Consider the following 26,718-nt stretch of genomic DNA (forward strand, 5'->3'; position numbering starts at 1 on the left):
TGTGTGTTTTTGCATAAACTGGCACCAGTGCTGGGGGTGATTGTTGCATAAACTGGTACCAGTTTTGGGGGTCATTACTGTGTAAACTGGCACCAATGCTGGGGGGGGGGTCATTATTGCATACACTGGCACCAATGTGGTGGTTATTACTTTGTAAACTGGCTTGTATGCTGGAGGTTTAGTATTGCATACACTGGCACAAATGCTGGGGGTTAATATTGTGTAAACTGGTACCAATTCAGGGAGTTGTTGCTGCTTAAACTGACACCAATGCTAGTGTTTGAAGGGGGGGCCTGGGGTCGTTATGTTGGAATCCTGCCCTGCGGCCCAGTCTTCAAAGGGTGGGGGGGATCATGCTCTGCTTCAGTGTGTCACAGTACATGTTGGCATTCATGGTTCCCTCAATGAAATGTAGCTCTCCAGTGCCAAGAGCACTCATGCAGCCCAACACCACGACACTCCCACTATCATGCTTGACTGTAGGCAAAACACACTTGTATTTGTACTCCTCACCTGGTTGCCACCACAGATGCTTGACTCCATCTGAACCAATTAAGTTTATCTTGGTCCCATCAGACCACGGGACATGGTTCCAGTAATCCGTGTCCTTAGTCTGCTTGTCTTTAGCAAAGTGTTTGTGGGCTTTCTTGTGCATCATCTTTAGAAGAGGCTTCCTTCTGGGATGACAGCCATGCAGACCAATTTGATGCAATGTGCGGTGTATGGTCTGAGCACTGACAGGCTGACCCCCCCACCCCTTCAACCTCTGCAGCAATGCTGGCAGCACTCATACATCTATTTCCCAAAGACAACCTCTGGCTATGACGCTGAACATGTGCACTCAACTTCTTTGGTCAACCATGGCGAGGTCTGTTGTGAGTGGAACCTGTCCTGTTAAACCGCAGTATGGTCTTGGCTAGGGATGAGCTTCGTGTTCGAGTCAAACCCATGTTCGACTCTAACATCGTGTGTTTGGCCGTTAGCCGAATTACGAACGATATGGGCCGTTCGTGCCAAATTCGAGTGACTTTGGCCAATTATGGCTCAGGGGGTTTAGTACACGTTCCACACTATATAAGGCCACCTGCACAGTGTCATTAGAGTAGGCAGGCGAGTCAGTTAGCTGCACTTAGTGTATTGTGTGTGCATATGTATGTATGTATGTATGTGTGTGTGTGTGTGTGTGTGTGTGTGTGTGTGTGTGTGTGTGTATGTATGTATATGTGTGTATTATATACAGTGGGGACGTAACACTCTTTGTTATATTGCAGCCATTTGCTAAAATAATTTTAAGTTCATTTTTTTTTCCTCATTAATGTACACACAGCACCCCATATTGACGGAAAAACACAGAATTGTTGACATTTTTGCAGATTTATTTAAAAAAGAAAAACTGAAATCTCACATGGTCCTAAGTATTCAGACCCTTTGCTCAGTATTTAGTAGAAGCACCTTTTTGATCTAATACAGCCATGAGTCTTTTTGGGAAAGATGCAACAAGTTTTTCACACCTGGATTTGGGGATCCTCTGCCATTCCTCCTTGCAGATCCTCTCCAGTTTTGTCAGGTTGGATGGTAAACATTGGTGGACAGCCATTTTAGGTCTCTCCAGAGATGCTCAATTGGGTTTAAGTCAGGGCTCTGGCTGGGCCATTCAAGAACAGTCACGGAGTTGTTGTGAAGCCACTCCTTCGTTATTTTAGCTGTGTGCTTGGGGTCATTGTCTTGTTGGAAGGTAAACCTTCGGCCCAATCTGAGGTCCTGAGCAGTCTGGAGAAGGTTTTCGTCCAGGATATCCCTGTACTTGGCCGCATTCATCTTTCCCACGATTGCAACCAGTCGTCCTGTTCCTGCAGCTGAAAAACACCCCTACAGCATGATGCTGCCACCACCATGCTTCACTGTTGGGACTGTATTGGACAGGTGATGAGCAGTGCCTGGTTTTCTCCACACATACCGCTTAGAATTAAGGCCAAAAAGTTCTATCTTGGTGGCATCAGACCAGAGAATCTTATTTCTCACCATCTTGGAGTCCTTCAGGTGTTTTCTAGCAAACTCCATGCGGGCTTTCTTGTGTCTTGCACTGAGGAGAGGTATCCGTCGGGCCACTCTGCCATAGAGCCCTGACTGGTGGAGGGTTGCAGTGATGGTTGACTTTCTACAACCTTCTCCCATCTTCCAACTGCATCTCTGGAGCTCAGCCACAGTGATCTTTGGGTTCTTCTTTACCTCTCTCACCAAGGCTCTTCTCCCCCGATAGCTCAGTTTGGCCAAACGGCCAGCTCTAGGAAGGGTTCTGGTCGTCCCAAACATCTTCCATTTAAGGATTATGGAGGCCACTGAGCTCTTAGGAACCTTAAGTGCAGCAGAAAGGTTTTTGTAACCTTGGCCAGATCTGTGCCTTGCCACAATTCTGTCTCTGAGCTCTTCAGGCAGTTTCTTTGACCTCATGATTCTCATTTGCTCTGACATGCACTGTGAACTGTAAGGTCTTACAGTTGTGTGGCTTTCCTAATCAAGTCCAATCAGTATAATCAAACACAGCTGGACTCAAATGAAGGTGTAGAACCATCTCAAGGATGGTCAGAAGAAATGGACAGCACCTGAGTTAAATATGAGTGTCACAGCAAAGGGTCTGATTACTTAGGACCATGTGATATTTCAGTTTCTTATTTAATAAATCTGCAAAAATGTCAACAATTCTGTGTTCTGTCAATATGGGGTGCTGTGTGTACAATAATGAGAAAAAAAATGAACTTAAATGATTTTAGCAAATGGCTGCAATATAACGTGTGTGTATGTGTATGTATGTGTGTATATGTATGTATGTGTGTGTGTGTATGTATGTGTATATATATATATATATATATATATATATATATATATATATATATATATATATATATATATATATATATATATATATATATATATATATATATATATATATACATACACACACACTGTATTCAGTCTAGCTAGATCCGTTCCTGTTCTCTTCCTACTGACAGGCAGGTGTATTTACAGCTGCCTGAAGAAAATTGCTGGTGTTCTTCTGATCATATTAGTCCTATTAGCTACAGGATTTACATTACAGTACAGTATTTAGTGTAGTGCGTCCTCTGCACAGTGTGCACCTAAAGCTACCTGAAGAAAATTAGTGGTGTTCTTCTGATCCTATTAGTATCGCAGGCAGCTGTAGTATTTACAAGTTAGTGTAGTACGTCCTCTGCACAGTGTGCACCTAAAGCTAACTGAAGAAAATTGGTGGTGTTCTGCTCCTATTAATACCACAGGCAGCTACAGTATTTACAGCTGGTGTACTGTGTCCTCTGCACAGTGTGCACCTAAAGCTACCTGAATAAAATTGGTGGTGTTCTGCTCCTATTAATACCACAGGCAAGCAGCTACAGTATTTACAGTTAGCGTACTGCGTCCTCTGCACAGTGTGCACCTAAAGCTACCTGAATAAAATTGGTGGTGTTCTTCTGATCCTATATTTATACCACAGGCAGGCAGCTACAGTATTTACAATTAGTATACTGCGTCCTCTGCACAGTGTGCACCTAAAACTACCCGAAGACAATTGCTGGTGTTCTCATACTAATAATACTAAAAGCAGGCAGTTGATTCTGCTAGCTGCAGTATCAGTATATATACACATCCCAGCTTTGTGCAGCTACATCTCACTGCAGGCCATTAGTATGTCTGGAAGGCCAACAAGGAGAGGCAGACAGTCGCAAGCCAATAAGAGGGCAAGCAGGCTCTGTGTCTAGAGGCAACAGTGCTGGTCATGGAGACGGTGCATCCTCATCAGCATGTGGCCGTGGGACACGCTTGTCCTTTTTTTTTCGGCAGCTGGCTGTGTTGAGCCACAACATGTGGAAGACTTGGTAGAGTGGATGACCAAGCCGTCCTCATGATCCTCATCCTCTCATCCAGGCTCAGGGTACTTTGGCAAAGCAGCTGCCAACGTAGCCTCTTCCCTCGGCTCAATGGCATCAGTCACTCCTTCCCTAGCCCCATCATGTCCTCCTGAGGAGTCCCCCGAAGTGTTTGACCACAGTGTTGGGTACATGCTCCAGGACGACGCCCAGCATTTTGAAGGCTCCGATGATGGTACCCAGCTAGAGGAAGGCAGTAAAGTGAGCCCAGAGAGCATACTGACAGCTTTGCTCCAGTGATAAGGAGGGAGGGGATGATGAGGTCACTGACTCCATGTGGGTGCCAGAGAGGAGGAGGAGGCACATCACCAACGAGGCAGGATGCCCTCCAGGGGCCAGCTTAAGGGCAGCACACCGACTGCATCACAACGCAGAGCTCCGCATGTGCAGGGCACTGCTGTCTCTGCGCGTTATTCCAAAAGTTCTTTGGTGTGGGCCTTTTTTGAGATGAGTGCATCAGATCCCACCGCTGCTATTTGCAACATATGTCTCAAGCGTATCTCACGTGGCCAAAACCTCTCCCGCTTGGGCATCACATGCTTGACCAGACATATGTTCACCTGCCATACAGTTAGTTGGCAAGCGTACCTAAAAGACCCACACCAAAGAACAAGGAGGATCTCTCCTTGCTCCTCATCAGCTGGGATCTCCAACCCCACTATACCTTCAGTCCTCTCTGAAACCTGCACTGAGAGGAATGAAGGTGTAGAATTAGGTGTGTCACAGCCAAGTACTTGTGGGCAATCTGCTTTCGGTACACCGACGTCAGATTGTACCAGGCAAATTTCCCTGCCCCAGCTGCTGCACCGCCGAAAGAAGTTCGCTCCCAGCCATCCACATGCCCAGTGGTTGAATGCTAGCTTGGCTCAATTGCTAGCACTTCAACTGCTGCCTTTTCAGTTGGTAGACTCTGCCCCCTTCCGTGAGTTTGTGCAATGTGCGGTTCCTCAGTGGCAGGTTCCCAAAAGCCACTTTTTCTCACGGAAGGCGATTCCGGCTCTCTACCGGCATGTGGAAAGCAATGTCTTGGCCTTGCTGAACAGGGCAGTCAGCGGTAAGGTGCATATTACCGCTGACTCATGGTCCAGCCGGCATGGACAGGGACGTTACCTATCTTTCACCACGCACTGAGTGACTCTTCTGGCAGCTGGGAAGGATGCAGGACAGGGTGCAGTAGTGTTGGAGGTTTTTCTGCCACCATGCCATGATCAGGGATGCATGCACTGTCCTGTCACCATTTGAGGAGGCCATGAGGATGGTGAGCAGTGACAGTGCATGCATCAGTGACACTGTCCCCCTTGTCCACCTGTTGGAGCACACGCTGCGTGGAATAATGCACAGGGCACTTGAGGCAGAACAGAGGCAGGAAGAGGAGGACTTCCTTAGCTCTCAAGGCCCCCTTTATTCAGACAGTGTTCTTGCGTGCCCACCGAGCACACAGGAAGATGAGGAAGAAGAGGAGGATTGTGTCAGCATGGAGGTGGAGCCTGGCACTCGGCATCAGCAGCAATCTTTAAGGGATCATTTACAGTCCCAAGAAACCCATGGACTTGTACGTGGCTGGGAGGAGGTGGCCTGCGGATCATGTCATCCTTAGTGACCCAGAGGACACCGGACGGAATGCCCCAGCAAACCTACGCTGCATGGCCTCCCTGATCCTGCAAAGCCTGCGGAAGGATCCTCGTATTCGTGGTATCACGGAGAGGGATCAATACTGGTTGGCAACCCTCCTTGATCCACGTTACAAGGGTAAGGTTGCGGACCTTATCTTGCCAACGCAGAGGGAGCAGAGGATGAAACCTCTTCGGGAGGCCTTGAAGAAAGGTCTGTGCAATGCGTTCCCAGAGACTGGGAGGTTACAAACTCCTGTTTCTGGACAACGTGTTGCTGAGGCTTCAGTCAGTCAAAGGAGGAGCGGTGGAGAAGGTGGCCGTCTGACCGATGCGTTCAGGCAATTTTTTAGTCAGCAGCCCCAAGGTATGATCGGCTCCAGCAACCATCATCAGCGTCTGTTTTACATGCTGCAGGAATACCTAGGGGCAAGATCTGACTTTGACGCCTTTCCCACCGAAAATCCTTTGGGTTACTGGGTCTTGAGGATGGATCACTGGCCAGAGCTTGCACAGTATGCAACTGAGCTACTGGCCTGTCCTGCATCTTTCAGAATGCACATTCAGTGCTGCTGGAGACTTTGTAACCGATCACAGTGTGCACCTGTCCACTGACTCGGTTGATCGACTGACCTTCATAAAAATGAATCAGTCGTTGATCACCACCAGCTACCAAGCACCTGATGCTGATGTAACCGAATAATTTTTTTTTTAAATGTCAGATCCCTTCAAGACTGCCTATGCTGATGCTGAGTGACTATCCTCTTCCTTCTCAATGATCATGCTGATAGCTTGTAAGAATATTTTTGGTTATGGGCGCCGACACCAGTGGCTAAGGCCCAATTTTTCAGCCCCCGTTTAACAGGGGCGTGTAATTACAATTTTTGCAGCAGGGCTCATTCCTGCGCTCCAACTAGAGTATCTGTGAGGGGTTGCAGTGTTGTGGCACCAATGCCTAAGGCCCAATTTTTCTGCCCCTGTTCAACAGGGACATGTAATTACAATAATTGATCTAATATTTCACAGCAGGGCCCGTTTCTGCGCCCTCCAAGAGTAACTGTGAGGGCTTACAGTGTTGTGGCAACACCAACACCTAAGGCCCCAATTTCTGCAGAGTATATAGGGCAGGCCCCTACTTTCAAACATCCAACTTACAAACGACTCCTACTTGCAAACGGAAGGAGACAACAGGAAGTGACTTGAAATCTACCCCTAGGAAGGAAAATTCTCTCCTGTAAGAGTTAATAGGGGAAAAACGTGTCTCCTCTCCACTGATGCTTTATCACCAATACTTGTTTCACTAAAAACCCCAAATTGTCAAAAAACATTTGTCATTGGGATAGAAAGTGAGGTAACATCTTCTGAAGAGGTGCCCAGACAGCAAAACAAATGTCACAGGGGTGATAACCCTTCTCTATGTTTTCCAAAAAGCTTAAAAATAGATTTTTTGGCTGGAGCTACACTTTAAAAATGTACCAGTTCAAAATTACAAACAGATTCTACTTAACAACAAACCTACAGTCCCTGTCTTGTTTGCACTGCCTGTACACTGCTGTTCAGAGTATATAGGGCCTGGGGGCCCCACGCCTTAACTTTTTTAAATTTGGGTGCGGGGTTCCCCTTAATATCCATACAAGACCCAAAGGGCCTGGTAATGGACTGGGGGGGTACCCATGCCGTTTGTCTCACTGATTTTCATCCATATTGCCGGGACCCGACATTACATTAAAGCCGCAAGCAGTTTTAAATGACTTTTATTCCTTTAAAAATGTCATTTTGTGCAGGGACTGTTCTAAGCACAGGAAACACATGCCACTTTACAGGCATACTATAGACACCCCCCCAGGTACAATATTTAAAGGAATATTTCACTTTTTTTTTTCACTTTAAGTATCATTAAAATCACTGCTCCCGGGAAAAACAGCCGTTTTTAAAACTTTTTTTGCATTGATACATGTCCCCTGTTGCAGGACCCGGGTCCCCAAACCCTTTTTAGGACAATACCATGCAAATTAGCCTTTAAATTTAGCACTTTTGATTTCGAACGTTCGAGTCCCATAGACTTCAATGGGGTTCTAAAGTTTGCGCAAATTTTCGGTCTGTTCGCAGGTTCTGGTGCGAACCGACCGGGGGGTGTTCGGCTCATCCCTAGTCCTGGCCACCGTGCTGCATCTCAGTTTCAGGGTCTTGGCAATCTTCTTATAGCCTAGGCCATCTTTATATAGAGCAACAATTCTTCTTTTTTTTTTTTAAGATCCTCAGAGTTCTTTGTTATGCGGTGCCATGTTGAACTTCCAGTGAACAGTAAGATAGTAAGAGCGATAACACCACATTTAAAACACCTGCTCCCCATTCACACCTGAGACCTTGTAACTATAACTAGTCACATGAAATTGGGGAGGGGAAAAAATTGGGCCAATTTGGACATTTTCACTTAGGGGTGTACTCACTTTTGTTGCCAGTGGTTTAGACATGAATGGCTGTGTGTTGAGTTATTTTGAGTGGACTGCAAGTTTACACGGTTATACAAGCTGTACACTCACTACTTTACATTGTAGCAAAGTGTCATTTCTTCAGTGTTGTCACATGAAAAGATAGAATAAAATATTTACAAAAATGTGAGGGGTGTACTCACTTTTGTGAGATACCGTACTTTCTCTTCAGCAGGAATGATATTTCACAGCATTATATGCATCCATGCAAGTAAGGCTCCATTCACATGTGCGACTTGGGACTGCAAAGTCGCATAAGTCGTACCCCATGATTTCCAATTAGTATTGTTCGTATCAGTGCGACTTCAAAATAGTCTCAGCACAACTTTAGTCCAACTTTGGTCCAACTTTGATGCGACTTGAGGTCCATAAACCTCAAGATTACACGGCCATTGCTTCAAGCAGCATGACTTTCAGGTCACACTAGTGTGAATGTGGCCTAAAACCGGATTTAAAAAATTATAGGAGCATTGGAACTACTAACTTACTGTTAAAATGTAAGTGAATTTTGTTTTGAATTAATCAAATCTAATATTAGGCTGGAATCACACTAGATATCGCAGCGACTCACGGCAGGAGTCCGGTGCGTCTGTTCACCGTTTCAGGTCCGATTTCACCCCGAATTTTGGGCTGAATTCGGACTTGAAACGGACCAAAAGACGCACGGGGCTCCTGTGTAATGCACACCGGAGCCGCTGCGGAGATGTGTGAACCGTCTCCATAGAGATGCAGATTCCTGCTATGGGAATTGGATGCGGGAAAACCATATAGTAGTTTGCAAACACCTGACATGTGACAAAAGTAAACAAGTGTAGAGTGAATAAAAACCCGCACAGTTCAAAGACAACATATCCACAGAAAACAGACCGTGCACAAAGATGGTGAGAAACCCCCATCATTCCTCCTCTGCAACTATTCATATATCTGAGTCTTCAGGTTTCTTCTATCTGGTTGTGGAATATGAATTTTCATTAGGTACATTTGTATGTATCTACCTATCTTTGTGCACTGTCAGGTTTTTCTGTTGATCTATTGTCTGTCTTGTGTGGGGTGCTATTCACACTTCCACTTGTTTACTTTTGGCACACGTGGTGTGTTTGGTCTTGTATAGGAGCACAATACTTAAACAAAAATGAGTTGCACAGTCGAGTTGAAAGAAGCCTTTACTGCACCAATGCCACAAGAAAAGACTAGAGAAGCATTTTGCAGGTGTTGTCTGGCATATGCTAACCAGGCTTTTTTGTGGCATTGGCACAGTAAATGCTTATTTATGGCAAATTGACCATGCAGCTCATTTTTGTTCAATTATCCGTCCTATTGTGCTCCTTAAAAAGAACCTCCCATTCTTTTTCCAGAGCAGTCTATATTTCTCCTGAGGTTACCAGTGGGTTTTGCATTGTATCCCAAACAATTCTTCTGGCAGTTGTGGCTGCAATCTTTCTTGGTCTACCTGTCCTTGACTTGGTATCAAGAAATCCCAGAATTTTCCACTAATGATTGAACAGTACTTGCATTAGATACTTAAATCTATATTCCTATGTGATTGTCATAAATAGATGAATAAATGAATAAACACCATCAGAGTTAATTTTAAGTGTAAGTGAATAAAAAGTCGCTATGCGACACAGCAAATAGCGATATGCTGTATAAGTATAAATGGCGATGATTCACTGCGTCGCCCGTGCCCCTTTGAAGACGTGACCTATCACGAAACATGTAGGGCGTGGCTACGCAGTGTATGCCAGATCGCCATAGAGCCCCATGTAATTTAGCACAGGCGTCTCTGCTGTTTTTATATTTTGCCGGCTTTTATATTTTGGATATTTTTGTATGATGCCTAGTTGTCTGAGGCAATAAAATTCCCTTTTTTTATCTACTACACTATTGGAGTTTCTTTTTCTCCCCTTTATTCACGAGTTTAAAATGAGGGAGTATTTACAATAACGAGGAAGTGTCTGAATCATCTCCGGTCGTGTGGTGAGCTGTCATCTCCTGTCCCTGCAGAGGGCTAAATCTGTATGCTTCTAAGACCTTGCTATAAAGGAGGTCCAATGCGTCTGGTAAGGATACATCTGTTATCAACCTTTGGATCCACTGGTGGTTGGAGGTCCCTTCACGTCCCCTTGTTCCTTTATACACACTAAGGAATGCAACTTATGAACTTTGGATATGCGTTTTTTTTTTTTTTTGCGACTCATGACGCAATTTTGAACTCTTTCACTTATGACTTTGCACTTGGGTGGAATAACCTTGTTTTTTGCACACAAGTTTTCTATATTTATCTGTATGGAATGGTTAATATTAGTATTTGATTTACATATCGCTATTTGCTGTGTCGCATAGCAACTTTTTATTCACTTACACTTAAAATTAACTCTGGTGTTTATTCATTTATTCATCTATTTATGACAATCACACAGGAATATAGATTTAAGTATCTAATGCAAGCGCACACATTTTTTTCTTTTTATTAAAATTTTTCACCTCATTGATATTTGTGGTTTTTGTTGCAGCTGCAGTCACACTAATTTTTGCTTGGTAGCGCAGGTTTTCTTTCTTTTTTCCTTTTTATCTGATTGAACAGTACTGCCTGGCATATTCAAGGCTTTGGCTATCCTTTTATATCCTGTTCCATTACCTTGTTAAACAGGTCTTTTTTTTTTCTGCGCCGCATGGCTCAGTATCTAGCCTGCTCACTGCAACCACATGAGAGCTAACCTACTCATTGACTATTTATACACAGACACTAATTGCAATTTAAAAAGCCACAGACGTCACGTGGGAAATTAACCTTTTTTAATTGCCATTTTAACCTGTGTGTCTGTACCAAGGCCAAACATTCCAGGGTATGTAAACTTTTTTTGATCAGGCCCATTTGGGTGATTTATGATTTAAAAAGTCAAACTATGTGATAATAAATGGCTTCATCTGATTACTATCCCTAAACAAGACAGTATTTTTTTTTTTTGGTCATGATCAGTCAAATTTTCCCTATCATAGCCAAAATGTCATGATTTCTGCCAGGGTATGCAACCTTTTGAGCGTGTGTGTGGTATGTATGTGTACAGTATCTTACAAAAGTGAGTATACCTGTCACATAGGTATTTCATTATATCTTTTCATGTGACAACACTGAAGAAATTACACTTTGCTACAATGTAAAGTAGTGAGTGTACAGCTTGTATAACAGTGTAAATTTGTCCCCTCAAAATAACTCAACACACAGCCATTAATTTAGAACTAAGTGAAGAGTTCCCCTTTAGTGTATACATAATATACAAAACACATGTCAAATGAATAATCAATCCAAAAATAAAATGTTCAAAGTGATAAGTCCATGTAAAAAAATAAATCGCCCAAGTGATATGAAAGTATCTTAAAGTTCCAAAAACATAAATTCTTGCTGTGAGAAGAAAAAAGCGTGCTTGCTCCACCACCGTGAAATCAGACTGGCCGCTTACCAGAAACTCATGATCCCCCCCCCCCCCCCCCATTACAGAGGATCAGAGAAAGCTGTTTGTTAATACTGCTTCGAACCACGACCAATGGATCAGAGACCTTATACCAAGATGGGACATCAAAGGCTGCAGGGTCAGGCTAAAGATGTTCACACTGACAGGTACTCAGACATCAGCCCACAGCATTGCAGATACGGTCATAGAAGGAAAAAAAGGCTTCATATAGTGTGTAAAATCATTGACTTTATTGGATAAGTAAAAAGTTAAACTCACATGTTAGTAGAAAATAGTATGCGTGTTAGTCTGTAGCGCCGGCCGGAAGCTCACAGACGGCCCGTCCTACTGGAAACAACAGCAGCAATGGGAGGTGACGAGAACATGTCGCTCTGCCCTACGCAGCGTTTCGTGATAGTCACATCATCCAGGGGCATCTATGATCACCAATCTGTTTTAGCGCGATTCAACCCCCCCCTTTTTTTTCTTATTTAATTTCACTGTGTCTGTGTTACATAGATGAATCGCGGCTATAATTGTTGTTTATGTATTTCACTGTAGCGCAGTTATTCCCCTCATTTTTCTCTACACAGCCATTAATGTCTAAACTGCTGGCAACAAAAGTGAGTACACCCCTAAATGAAAATGTCCAAATTGGGCCTAATTAGCCCTTTTCCCTCCCCGGTGTCATGTGACTAGTTAGTGTTACAAGTTCTCGTGTGTGTGCAATTTGGTGTTATCGTTCTCACTCTCTGGTCACTGGAAGTTCAACATGCCACCTCATGGCAAAGAACTCTCTGAAGATCTAAAAAAAATTGTTTCTCTACACAGAGATGGCCTAGGCTATAAGAAGATCGCCAAGACCCTGAAACTGAGCTGCAGCATGGACAAGACCATACAGCGGTTTAACAGGACAGGTTCCACTCAGAACAGGCCTCGCCATGGTCGGCCAAAGAAGTTGAGTGCACGTGCTCAGCGTCATATCCAGAGGTTGTCTTTGGGAAATAGATGTATGAGTGCTGCCAGCATTGCTGCATAGGTTGAAGGGGTGGGGGTCAGCCTGTCAGTGCTCAGACCATACACCGCACATTGCATCAAATTGGTCTGCATGGCTGTCGTCCCAGAAGGAAGCCTTTTCTAAAGATGATGCACAAGAAAGTCCACACACAGTTTGCTGAAGACAAGCAGACTAAGGACATGGATTACTGAAACCAAGATGTGTGGTCTGAGACCAAGATACATTTATTTGATTCACATGGTGTCAAGCTTGTATGGCAGCAACTAGGTGAGGAGTACAAAGACAAGTGTGTCTTCCCTATAGTCAAGCATGGTGGTGGGACAGTCATGGTCTAGGGCTGCATGAGTGCTGCCGGCACTGGGGAGCTACAGTTTGAGGGAACCATGAATGCCAACATGTACTGTAACATACTGAAGCAGAGCATGATCTCCTCCCTTCTGAGACTGGGCCACAGGGCAGTATTCCAACATAATGATCCCAAACACACCTCCAAGATGACCACTGCCTTGCTAAAGAAGCTGAGGGTAAAGGTGATGGACTGGCCAAGCATGTTTTCGAGACCAAAACCCTATTGAGCATCTGTGGGGCATGCTCAAACGGAAGGTGGAGGAGCACTAGGTCTCCAACATCCACCAGCTCTGTGATTTCATCATGGAGGAGTGGAAAAGACTCCAGTGGCAACCTATGAAGCTCTGGTGAACTCCATGCCCAAGAGGGTTAAGGCAGTGCTGGAAAATAATGGTGGCCACACAAAAAACTTTGTAGCAAAGTGTAATTTCTTCAGTGTTGTCACATGAAAAGATGTTTTAAAATATTTTCAAAAATGAGGGGTCTACTCACTTTTGAGTGTGTGTGTATGGTATGTATTATAACATACAATTCCATTTTATAAACACAGGAATTGAAACCCTTACCTTCCCATCCCACCTCCCCCACACAAAAAAACACCCAATGAAATCTTCACTCCTCCAATGCTCACCTCCCCCAAGAATCCTTCCTCCGTCTCTCCATATTCTGTCCGGGCATCATAGCTACTTCATACCCCAGCTGGCCCAGTGCCTTAACACTAAACCCCTCCTCTATATCAAGTGTCCAGCATGTCCATATACCTCCTGGATTTTTTTTTAACTCCAACCATTTCCCCCAGGTGGTGTAATATATTTTCTCTAAGGAGTACTCTCCTATATACATTTTTCTTCAATAGACTGTACCTGGTCAAACTTTAGAACCAATCGCATGCTCTGGAATTTTAAAGTTCGCTAAAATCTTGGCATGAAGCTTTTAGCTGCGTTTCTAACAATCTTGTATTAAGCTATCGTTTTCTCTGTGCTATGAAACAAACAGCTCCAGGGCTCGACCTGTATGTAATCTGTTATTTCATGAATTGCCTTGACAATCGCCTCCAAATGTTCACGGCGTATCGCATCCCCTCCAAAATAGTGGAGACACGTGCACCTCAAATCTCTTACATACCACCTGGCAAAATGCTTGAAGCACATTTTCATTTTCTTGGCGTCGATAGATGAAAAACATGCTTATTTATGTCTAATTCTTCTTCAAGTTCTCGCTCTCATTTCCCGAGATATGGTGGTGGGCACGCAGGTTCCATTTCAGTCATCAGCACCTTGTATATTTTGTATATGCTTTGCTTAGTACAAGAAGAACCAAATCGCTTCTCTATTGGTCTCAAATTATCTTTCCACCGTAACGTTTGTTGCAAGGTTTGTGCAAAGTGTTATAGTTGTGTATTCCTCCCATTTATCTAATGGCATTTTACCCCATTTTTATTTTTAGTCAAAAAATGTGCATATTATATTTCCTTTCATCACATTCTGTAACTGTATAATTTTTTTTTTTTGCCTATTTAATAAAATATAATCCACTTTCCCCGTTTTTTTAAAGTCATTTTGTATCTAGCAGTGAAATTAAAGGTGCGTTCTACTCCCAATGGTAGAGCCTACAAAGGCCATCCCATTCTAAAGACCTTTCTGGTCAGTGGACTTGTGCTAGTTGCCAAATTTCGATGCACCCGTGGAATCCAAACCATCCTACCTAAATCTACTTTACTTTTTGTCAACTCAATCCCCACCCAACTTTTACCTTCATTGTTGTGTATTCAATGCACTATTCATGTAATAGTGATTGGCTGATAGTACTTTTTTTAAAGTCTGGTACCATTAGCCCTCCTGTCTTTTTTTTTTTTTCTCCTTTGCCAACACGGCATAGGAGATACTTGGTCACCTACAGTATGTGCCCATATGTATTTTTAATACGATAGACCTCAGTTTTTTCTGAAATGTTCTTAAGGGAGAATGAGTGGGAGCATTTGAAATCCTATATATTAACGTAGGCAAAATCTTCATTTTTTTTTTTTTTTTTTAATGCATTTCTTCTGCCTAACATCGAAAGGGGTCTGTATCTCAAATAGTTTAGGTTCTCAATCTTATTAAGCATAGGTATATAGTTAGGGATGGTGTTAATTTAACTCCAAGATACCTCTGTTCCTCCGTACACCACACAAAAGGGAATTTAGGTTGAATTGCCTGCCACTCTTTGGCGTCATATTTGAGATATCTGACACTCAAACTCTTGAATAGCTCTTAAAAGGGAATTCAACCTCTCCTCCTTTTTTTGCCTCCTTTAGTTTGTGCTCCTATTTCTATCAATATGCCCCTTACGTATGCCTGGGACTCCCAGAGAGTAGGCAGACTTCTGACGTATCATTGATGGAGAAAAACCTCCTCCAGCTCCTGTTAAATCCTCCTCGCTTTATCTTTTTGGGTCGTGAATGAGGGAATCATTCAGTTTCCAATTAAATTCTCTAGGTGCCTCAGAAAGTGTGATGGTTTTAATAGCCATGTCTTTGAAAGAGCTCAGTAGTTGGTGTTCTACAGAGAAATAGGTATAATCTCTTATCCCAGGGTACCTAATTACCCATGCATCTACTAACTGATATTCTGCCAGTAATCTTTTGATCTCATTCTGCCTTTGCTGGAGGAACCTATCCAGGGATTTACACACACATTGAGGTTTCCTACCACAATCCATTTCCCTTCTTTAAATGTCATAAGTCTTTTTCAAGGTTTTCTTCAAAAACTTATTTGGCTCTCTATTGGGGAATAGACATTTGCAAACGTGCATTCCTTATTGAATAATTTTCCTTTTTTAATATTTTCTGTCGGTCTACCAGCTGCTCCTGTAGAACAAATATGGTATTCCTATCAAATCCATTGGCGACTCCTCTTGAAGGACTGTCGAGTCGCCATAGAACCACATAGGGAAAAATCGCAAGGACAATCTGCACCCAGAGGTTTGTAATATATGTCTCTTGTAGGCATACTACATTGGCACCATAGTGGTGCAGTTCTTTGTTTTACTTTATGCCTTCTGCTAGGAGTCTTCAGACCCTGGACATTATAAGTCACTAAATTTACCAGAGCCATAATCGCCCAATGGAGCAGCTACCATACCCCTTTCCTGGAAGGCTCCTGGGAGAAGAGGAGAAACACAAGGGGGCAAAAAGGGCAAAAATTCCCTGTCCCCCTAACTACCCCCTTCCCCTCCTAGGGGAGTTATCCCTACGAAGGGCTGAGTAAGCATCTGAGTCATGCACGGTAAACGGCTCTGGCCACACTCATCTTAGTGTTGCCTCTTGTCCATACCTTCTTGGGGGTAACTACTCCTAGCATGCTAGTCCATCTCAAACCACTGGATCCCTAAACCCCAATCTCCTTCTGCAAGTAGAGTTCTATGCTTATAACATTTATATTGCTGCATGGAAGGTACTGCTTTAAATACCTACTATTTGGGGTTAGATTTTCCAAAGCAAAGTAAATAAAACCTATGCATAACAAAAGGCATGGCCTGTTATAATGATGACCTTTTAGTGTTTTTATTCGGAAAATATTAAGTTAATTTGAAAGCTATGCCCAATATGCAGTTTTGTGCATATGTAAGTTTTATATACTTTGGAGTATATTTTTAAAGCAGAGAATGTAACATCCACCAAACAATAAGTGACTGTGTACTTAGTGATAAGTTCAAGTGATTTAACTTGAAGTGAATGTTTGAGTCACATTCACGGCTTTAAAAATATGCCCCTAAGTGAGATATTTTGCTCCTAGCTTGAAATTAGAAGAGCTAAAACCCGATACAGGTATAACAGCCGAGGTTTCCCAAAGGAGACTATCTGGAAAAAAACAGATTGAAATTTTTTTAAAGAATTCAAAGTTACCTAGCAAAATTCAATCTCCAATAGTAAAAAAATAACTTTAAATGGAAATCTCAACAAAATAATTTAATTTTACTAACTAAAACCCATTGTTGCTAATGTTGGCACATCACAATATTCCTGTGAAAGTCATTGACCAAATTTGGTCAATTACATCACCATGAAGATCTTGCTCCTTTTTGTTTATCAGCTCTTATCTGCCAGAGCTGTCATTCACAGGCTAACAGTTGCCAGGATCAGACATGTTGGTGACTGGTTGTTTTTTTTATTTATTTTTACTTACGGTGGGTCAGCAGTCATCAGTTCTAAATATCTATTTAGACCCCCCAGGTCAAGACCCCAATAAAATGAAAAGTTAGTATAAAAATGTAAAAATGCCCACCACTACACTTAACAGAAAAGTGCAACTTCAGAGTATGAAGTTCATAGTTCTAAGTTGACAAGCACCCCCCCCCCCCACATTCTTCTTGATATAAAGATGGGCTCAAAGTAAGTTTCAAACTGGTATAATGCATACTTATAAATCCATAGAGGTCAGTTCACAGGGATGATCTTAGAGAGGATGGGCATAAGAGCATTGCCTTTGTGGTTTTGCCAGATCATGTGTTTTAAAATGGCCACCAAAGTATGGGGCGGCGTGTGTGATGAGAGCATGCACATGCAGCATAATGACATCACACCCACGGATTGCTAAAAAAAAAAGGAATGGTGTTTAAAAAAATAGGAACCTGTGGATATATCTGAAAATCACGAATTTCCACAATGTTTTACAATCCCCTGTATTCCTGAAAATGAAATAGAATGGCAAATTCGCCAATAGTAATAAATATTCACCACCGGGGAATATTGCAAAAAATATAAGTGCAAATGCTTGCTGGAATACCTGAACTTAAGTCCTCATACACACAGACGTTTTAAAAAACTGGCTGTAGAGCTAGTACCGGCGCCTTTTTTTTTTTTTTTCCTGGTGTTAAACGCGATTTTTATCCGTGTTTTGTGTTGACGTCAATTCGCGTTTAGCCGCAATAGCTTTCAGCCGCATTTCTCTGCCTCGATTTAAAATCAGAAAATCAGTGGTTCCCTATGGGAGCCCACTGATTTGAATAGAAGTCGCATCAAGATGATCCAACTTGCGGTGTGACTTGTGTGCTGAGAATCTTGAAGGGAAACGTCGCCAAAATGTAAAGAGATTGTGTGACGCTAGGAAGGTCAGGAAAGGGGGGCGAGCCCCCCCGACCATACCAGGCCACATGCCCTCAACATGGGGTGTGGGTGCTTTGGGGCAGGGGGCTCTGTGCCCCCCCCCCACCCCAAATCACCTTGTCCCCATGTTGAGGACAAGGGCCTCTTCCTGACAACCCATGCCGTTGGTTGTCCAGGTCTGTGGGCGGGGGTTTATCAGAATCTGGAGGCCCCCTTTAACAAGGGGGGCCCCCAGATACTGACCCCCCCCACCCTAGGTGAATGAGTAGGGGGTACATCATACCCCCTACCCATCCACCTAAAAAAAAAAAAAAAAAAAGTGTCAAAAGAACACACTACACAGATTTTTAAAGGATTTTATGAAGGCAGCTCCGGCTCTTCTCCCTCTTCTGGTGATGTCTTCTCTCTCTGCTGGTTCTTCTCCTCTCTCCGTTGTCTTCTTGCTCTTTTGCTGGATCTTCTCCCACCGCTCTTCTTCCGATGTTGACTCAATGCGATCTCCCGGTGTAATGCAAATGGGGAAGAAGATACCGGAGAGGGGGGGAGACGTCCCCAGAAGAGGGAGAAGAGCCGGAGCTGTCTTAATAAAATCCTTTAAAAATCTGTGTAGTGTGTTTTTTATTTTTGACACTTTTTTTTTTTTTTTTTTTTTTTTTTTTTTTGTGAATGGGTAGGGGTGCGCTGTACCCTATACTCATTTACCTAGGGTGGGGGGGTCAGTATCTGGGGGGCCACTCTTGTTAAAAGGGGCTTCCAGATTCCGATAAGCCCCCGCCCGCAGACCACAACAACCAACGGCAAGGGTTGTCGGGAAGAGGCCCTTGTCATCATCAACATGGGGACAAGGTGCTTTGGGGTGGGGGGCGCAGAGTGTCTGGCGTTTTTACAGCTCTTCTGCTGGAGCCTCAGAATGTGCTGGCCCTGGGTATTTTTTGGAGCTTAAAAACACCAATGCCTGTTACAGCTCAAAAACGCCATGGTGTGTAGGAGGCCATTGAATAATATGGAGTGGCGTTTATAAGCTACAAAAACGCCTCTGTAAAAATATCCGTGTATGAGGCCTAAGAATTAAATACATAGAATTAATCAATGATTAGACAAATCGCACACATTTTAAAAAATACCAAATAGTCTATTGAGATGATCAAAATTAAGTAGCTACTTAGCACAACTAACAATTCAAATAATCCCAAAAATGTATATACATATCAAAAAATGTCAAACGGAAAAATTGGCTCCTGTGAAAGGACATGTGACGGAACCATCCAGCATCCCACAATGGTTCGATAACACGGTAAAGTGGTCACAATAATAATAATGAGCAGACAGACCGAAACAATAGGTGACTCAATTAACAATAGGCATTCACACCTAGAAGGCACACCATGGGAGAGGCATACTTAACAATAAACACATAAAGAGTGATCCCACCCCACATCAGACTGTCAAGCAGCAGTCTGAGACAAACTCGTACAATGTTCCAACAGTGTGAAAAGGTGGAAATTTTATCTTCCTAGTTCTTAGTTACATAGTAGGTGAGGTTGAAAAAAGACACACGTCCATCAAGTCCAATCTCAGTGTGTGATTATATGTCAGTATTACATTGTATATCCCTTTTATGTTGTGGTCGTTCAGGTGCTTATTTAATGTTTTTTTGAATCTTTTGATGCTCCCGACTGAAACCACTGCCTGTGGAAGGGAATTCCACATCCTTGCCGCTCTTACAGTAAAGAACCCTCTTCGCAGTTTAAGGTTAAACCTCTCTTATTTTAATGCGTGGCCATGTGTTTTGTTAAACTTTCTTCCTCAGAAAAGTTTTATCCCTATTGTGGGGTCACCAGTATGATATTTGTAAATTTGAAATTAAATCGTATCCCCTCTCAAGCGTCTCTTCTCCAGAGAGAATAAGTTCAGTGCTCGTTACCTTTCTTCATAACTAATATCCTCCAGTCCCTTTTTTATTAGCTTTGTTGCCCTTCTCTGTACCTGCTCCATGCCCAGAACTGGACAGCATACTCCAGATGAGTCCGGACCAGAGTCTTGTAGAGTTATAATTATCGCTTTATCTCTTGAGTTAATCCCTTTTGAACCACCGGAAGATTTTACCCCCTTAATGACCAGAGCATTTTTTGCGATTCGGCGCTGTCGCTTTAACTGACAATTGCACCACCCTTACACACAGATCGCTACATGTTACTTCACCAGTGTACCCCTTACTCTTACAGGTACACCCTGTAGCCACACTCTGCTATTGATTTTTACTGCCGTTTATCTGTAATCTCTTCTGGCTGTCTGCATGTTTTTTCTTTCTCTCTTCTATGCATTTTTCCTTGTCCTTTTTCTTGGCTGTTCTTTCCTCTCCCTGCTTTCTTTCCTCTCTTTCCTTTCTCTCCTCCTTTCCCTTTTTCCTTTTTCCATTCCTTCACTTTTTTCCTCACATGCACTTTCTTCCCACATCACATTTCCCCATGCCGTGTAGGACACTCCTGCATTTTCTGTACCCCAGTTTACCATACTACATTCCCACTACAGGGCGACATTAACAACTCTAGTCATACAATACATATATTTATGCATCTCATTATGGTATTTCATGTCATTTAGGACTCATGGGTTACTTGGGAGATTGTATCATTCACCATCCCAATATATTTATACACACTTATATATGCTTTGACATGGAGTATGCCCTGCTAGGTCCATGGGTAACACTTGGGTTCACCAATTTCTCACCACTTCTCTGCCTTCGCTTTTTGTTTTTCTGTTTTTCCTCTTGCTCTGCTGAACACCCTGTATTCTTTATATTCCAGTATACCATTGCCAATTTCCTTAGATATGGTTACCGCCATTATCTTAGATACATATACATTTTGCTATTTATTTCATTATAGTGAATACACTTTGCAACCATCTTGGGTGACAGTCGGGTTCATCCCTCTCTTCTTTTCAACTGCCGTGCCAGCCCTTTGCCTGATCCTGGACGTCCATTTGGTGGTCTCCTCCCCCTCAGCTCCCGGGGGAGATGTATCCCCACTGCCCCCTACCTGGGGGCCACCCCCTCGGGGTTCCACGCCTGACAAGTGGGTATTGGATTACTTACTCTGGCTTCATGTTGTTGTCCTACCATAACCTATACTCCAATATACTCTTTATCTGTTTATTACAGACATCAGATATACACATCAGCCCCTGATGATGCGAGGAGAGCTCGCGAAACGCGTCGGGTTAGAGATGTAGCATGTATATCTGTACTGTTTATACTTTTTATATTTTGATGTTATGTCATGATGGCTATGTTTTTAGGACCAATTTATCATGCTGCTGCTCTTTATGCATGTGTCACCGATGTTCATGACTTGTACTGGATGTTATTTATTACAATAAATTTTGTCATCTCTATACTCCTGTTATTTTTCTGTGATCACCATGGACACTTCATTTAAAGTCCCACGGGCGAATTTTTGTATGTTGTTGCTTTAACTGACAATTGCGTGGTCATGCAATGTGGTACCCAAACAAAAAATTCTTTCTTTTTTTCCCCACAAATGGAGCTTTCTCTTGGTGGTAATCGATCACCTCTGTGGTTTTTATTTTTTGCGCAATAAACAAACTGACAATTTGGAAAAAAACAATATTTTTTACTTTTTGCTAAATACGTAGAAAAATACATAAGTGTATATATTGACTGGTTTGCGCAAAAGGTTTAGCATGTACAAAATAGGGGATAGATTTATTGCATTTTCATTATAAAATATTTTATTTTTTTTATTAGTAATGGCGGTGATCTGCGTTTTTTTTTTTTTTAATTTATTTTTTATCGGGACTGCGAAATTGCGGCGGACAGATCAGACACATTTGACACCTATTTTCCGACCATTGACATTTATATAGTGATCAGAGCTAAAAAAATAGCCACTGATTACTGTATAACTGTCACTGGCAGAGAAGGGGTTAAACACTAGGAGGCGATCGAGGGGTTAAATGTGTGTCCCTCAGCGTGTTCTAACTGTAGGGGGGACTATGTGCTACCTAGGACATGACCAAGATCACTTCCCCCGATGACAGGGAACAGAAGATCCCTGTCATGTCACTAGGCAGAACAGGGAAATGCCTTGTTTACATGCATTTGCCCATTCTGCCTCTCCTCGTCACGATCATGGGCCATCGGCGGACATAGAGTCACTGTGCCCGCTAACCCAGGATTACGAAGGGACGTATGGGTACACCCTTTTGCGTACCCATGCCATTCTGTCAACGTACATTGGTGTGCGGTCGTCGGGAAGTGGTTAATGCATGCCAATATTCTGTTTGCTTTGTTGGCAGCAGCTTAGCATTGCATGCCGTTGCTGAGCCTATCATCTATTAGGCTCCCAAGGTCCTTTTCCATCCTTGATTCCCCCCCCCCCCCCCAGAGGTCCCCCACCCCCCATTGAGTAGATTGCATTCATAGTTTCCCACCCAAATGCATTATTTTACATTTTAGCTTTATTGTCCTTATTAAGAGAATTAATCCAAGCCTTGCACTCAGCATTCACCACATGGTTGTCCATCGTTGGAGAAAGATCTGCTCTCTCCGTGGGCCATAATCGGTGGGTAGGAGGCTTGCCCCTAGTCCCCTCCAAAAGCATCTGTCCCAGTTGGGTCTGTCACAGGCCAATATATGGCTAAGACTTCAAAAAGGAGGCAAAACTCAAACTGGCATTGGGTCCAGTGCAGGGAAAAGGTCATCTAGCGCCCAGGGCAAAGATTCCACACTTCGCCCCTTGCCCATTCATGATGGGCAAGCTTAGGGGACCCTACACCTAGCAGTCACTTGCTTGTCAAAATCACTGTTGCTGTCACTAATTATCAGCCTTGCAACAGAAGGAAGGCGCCCCCTGTAAACCATTGAACCCAGGGCAGCCACCCTCCTGACTACCCCTTTGCCACGGCCCTGGATGGGTCAAATATAGGGATACCTTTCCAGGTTTCCAGCTATCCTGTTAGGATTCAAAGTTTGCCCTGTGTGTAGGTAACTGTATAATTATCATATGTAGTGGATCTATCATGTTTTTGCAGCCATGTAAATTTATCTTAATTAGTATAGTAAATATTAACTGAACGCATGTTGACTTGATATTAATAGAACATTAAAAAGGGTTACACATGTTCCTACGGTGCCAAAAAATTGTCATTCTTTTTTACAAAAAAAAAAAAAACAGGTGATCCAGGAATATATACTGTGACAAGGGCATCCTTTCCTAGGATCACCATGTTTTCTTCTGCTGCAACCTTTTCACTCTTTTCTCAATTGTGTCAATGCCTGCATATTCTGCTTCAGTAACTGCAGTAAAATAGTCCCTTTTTAGCCTGGCACTTCCACATGTCTATAGAAAATATATTTAAACTTACGTTCCTATCAAAAGAATATAGCTTAATAGTTCAGACTGCAAAAAGGTTTCAAACTTGCTATAAAGATTTCCCCACACCTGGGATGTGTCATTTTGCATCTTGGAGTTCCCTGTAAATTTACTGGCTAATCACATGCTGTGTAAAAGTACACTCTTAAGTTGGCAATTTTCTGAAAATAGTTTACAGATTCCAGCTAGATTGGTCTCGCCTGTGTCAACTAGTGTGATTCATTTTTGTGGGAAGTGGAACCTAACATTGTAGCATAATTTTACTTTTGAAAATTATGATGTATACGGTTTTGTAAATGTGTTTTTGTCTTCTGGGGAAAAACTGTAAATGGATGTGCATGCTGCTTTCCACTGTTTACTGCAGCTGTGACAGGAATTTGACCACTTTTTAGATGAAATGGAAAAGTAGGAGTTTCTTAAAGAGGAGCATTCATGGTCTGGATAGCTTTTCCTTAGGAAGTAAAATAACCCTGTAATATTTATTTTGTCGTTTTTCTAGAATGAAATCCTGGTTATATTTGCACAGTGTGTACTGTATATGTTTTACAACAAGGGGCCAGAAATAACTTTTTAAGTTGTTTTCCACTCCATTCATTGAACAGTTTTCTAAACTGCTACATCATACTTTACCTTCAGGTGTAGTTTTCAGGTAACCTGTTTATACACAAATGAACAGTGTGTGGTGTACATGTTTTAGTCAGTCTATAAACTGCTTCAAATCTTTAAGATGATATCCACCCCCCCCCCCCCCACACCTCCCCTTCCTACCCTGGGGAAACATTTGCCCAGATATGGGCTTTAGCCCAGGTTCACATCGAGAGCGGGTTTGAAATTGGCAATGCAGTCTGACTTTGGGGGCAATTTGACAGACATCTGTGCGGGTTCATGCACAGATGTCTATTCAAATCTCACCCGACATCGCCAAAAGTAGTACAGGAACTACTTTTGGGAATCAGTGCGGCGCAGCAAAGTCGCCATCGCACTGATTCGGATGGTGCCGTTCCCGGTGATTTGAAATCGCAAATTGTCAAATCGCATGTCAAAACGGCCCGATGTGAACGTGGGCTTAAAGAGAACCTGTCACATGTCAATTTAGGCAAGGGTACTCACTAATATTCACCCTTTCCTTGTTTGCAAAAGTTTTGGGAGATTCCATGGTATTTTTAGGTATCTTTAGCTATTTTATGTAAACTTCTCCCCTTTCTCCCAAGATGCAGTGCTCGGACCTGAGTAGCTAATTACAAGGCATGAACACTATAACATAAAGAAGATAGAGAAGGTAATTTCCTCATGCAAGTTACAACACATACTATCAGAGCTTACACAGTGTTTATGCTTGGTGTGTAAAGAACCTGGAATGGACAGCAGTTTTGAACAAGTTTGACCCAGGTTATACCCTGCTTCTCTTTTGGATAGGGCACCCACATAGCTTTCTTAAGGAAAAACTCTGCCATATTGTGTCCCTCACTCTCCTGGCCCGAGGCTTGCCTCCTCACATATTCCCAGCCTGAGGCCTGTTATCCAGAATAAAGAATGTTCACGCAAGATGCTTTTCTTAATCGTACATCACGGGACACAGAGCAATAGTAATTACTATGTGGGTTATAGGCCACCTTCAGGTGATGGACACTGGCACACCCTAAGACAGGAAGACCACTCCCTATATAACCCCTCCCTGAGTACCTCAGTTTTTTTCGCCAGTGTCTAAGATGTTGGTCACGAATAAAGATGTGCTGTGCTGAGCTCCACTGGAGCAATCCTTGCTGGGGCCAGATCCATTCAAAGTGTCTTTATAGGCTGAATTGAATGGTACCCAGGCCTTGTGGCCGAAGAAACAACGTTTAGCCCATAACACTTCTCTTTCTAGAGAGCTGGACCCCAGAATCCAGTGCTTTTTTTTTTTTTCTGGCGGGGTGCTATTACGGGTCCAGGAGTGCGGTTCCCCTGATTAAAAAGGGGCCCCAGTTCCTGAAGGTTTTTTAAACTGAGCCCACCATGAGGGGTGAAGATTGGGTCTGTTGGTTTTACCACAGAAAACCCTGCGGCGGGAAAGCTAAGTGGAGATATCTAAGGAATTTTTAAGTTTCTTATGAATTGTCTCCTTTAAAAAGTAAATGTTGTCATGCCTAAAAGTCACTACTGGGGGCTTTATAGAGCACGTACCTTGTAATGCTTTCCTCAAAGATCACGCTGTGTCAGCAGAAGCTGCAGATTCCCTCCAGCTAGCAGCCCAGACCTCCGGTAAGATTTGGGGGGGGGGTTTTCTTACAAAAAATCACCCCCCACCTGGACAAAGCTCTCCCCCTCTCCCTGGATAGGGGGAAGCCAGAACGGGCGGCGATGCTGCTTTGTTTACTGCCCCTGCATGGCAGTTTGATTACCGGGTCTTCTCCCTGCCATCACCCCCCACACACGCCGATCCCGTTGGATCGGAGGCCCGTATGGGAAAGATGCTCTTTTGAAAAGGGGGGGGGGTGCGATGTGATGGAGGGGGCAGGGCTTAGCGAAGCGTTGGCGTGCGGCAACGTCCAGCGCGGGAGTATGTTTTAAAAACTCAATTTTTTTTTTCCTGGCTGCAGCTGTCGAAGGGGCATGTAAGAGGTTGGTGACACAGGCATTCCCTTGACACATTTACTATAAGCATCAGGCTAAGCATTAATAGCAGCGGAAGTTGCTGGACTATTGCTCAAGCAGTAGATGCGTTTTTTTTCTGGTCGTACGTCTGCATTTGTGCATTGGGCTATGGTCAGAAGGGGGGGTAGAAACACCCCAAAAAAGGGCTCAAGAGGGACTCCTTCAAGCTCTAAAAAGCCTAAACTCATCTCTAAGATGGCATGATTCCCTGAGAGATCAAGTGGCTGGTAAGAGTGAGCCATCAGGGACATCAGGTGTTGCAACTGTTTCCAACACTGCAATCCCTGTCTACATTACTGAAGAAGTTTTTTCCTCAACCATATTAGGATTGGAGCAGAGGTTAGCGGCTTTAATTGCATCCCAGAGTGGGACTAAGCGCGATAGGTCCCCTTCCATTAGAGCAGAATCTCGGAGGCCAAGGGAATGTAGTTTATTGAGAAGGAGCAGTTGGTTAACAGTATCAAAGGCCGCAGAGAGGTCAGGTAGTAGGAGTATGGAGTACTGGCTGTTGGTTTTAGCAGTTACTAAAACTCACTAACTATTTACTAAGGCAGTTTCCGTGGAGTGCTGCGAGTGAAAGCCAGACTGTAAGGGGTCAAGAAGGTTATTTTCACTGAGGCAGAAGCTAAGACGGTTGTAGACTAAGTGTTCTGGAAGTTTAGAGGTCAATGGGAGCAATGAGATGGGTCTTAAGTTGTTCAGGTTGGTAGGGTCCAGTGAGGGCTTTTTAAGCAT

The 26,718-nt window shown here is 43.2% G+C and overlaps 1 protein-coding gene across 2 annotated transcripts in view; it reads left to right on the forward strand.

Moving 5' to 3' along the window:
• Positions 1-26,718, forward strand: part of OCA2 (OCA2 melanosomal transmembrane protein) — a 698,229-nt gene that overhangs the window by 186,604 nt on the left and 484,907 nt on the right. The window lies entirely within an intron of this gene.

The sequence above is a fragment of the Aquarana catesbeiana genome, linkage group LG02 (genome assembly GCF_042186555.1).
Source record: "Aquarana catesbeiana isolate 2022-GZ linkage group LG02, ASM4218655v1, whole genome shotgun sequence".
Lineage (NCBI taxonomy): Eukaryota > Metazoa > Chordata > Amphibia > Anura > Ranidae > Aquarana > Aquarana catesbeiana.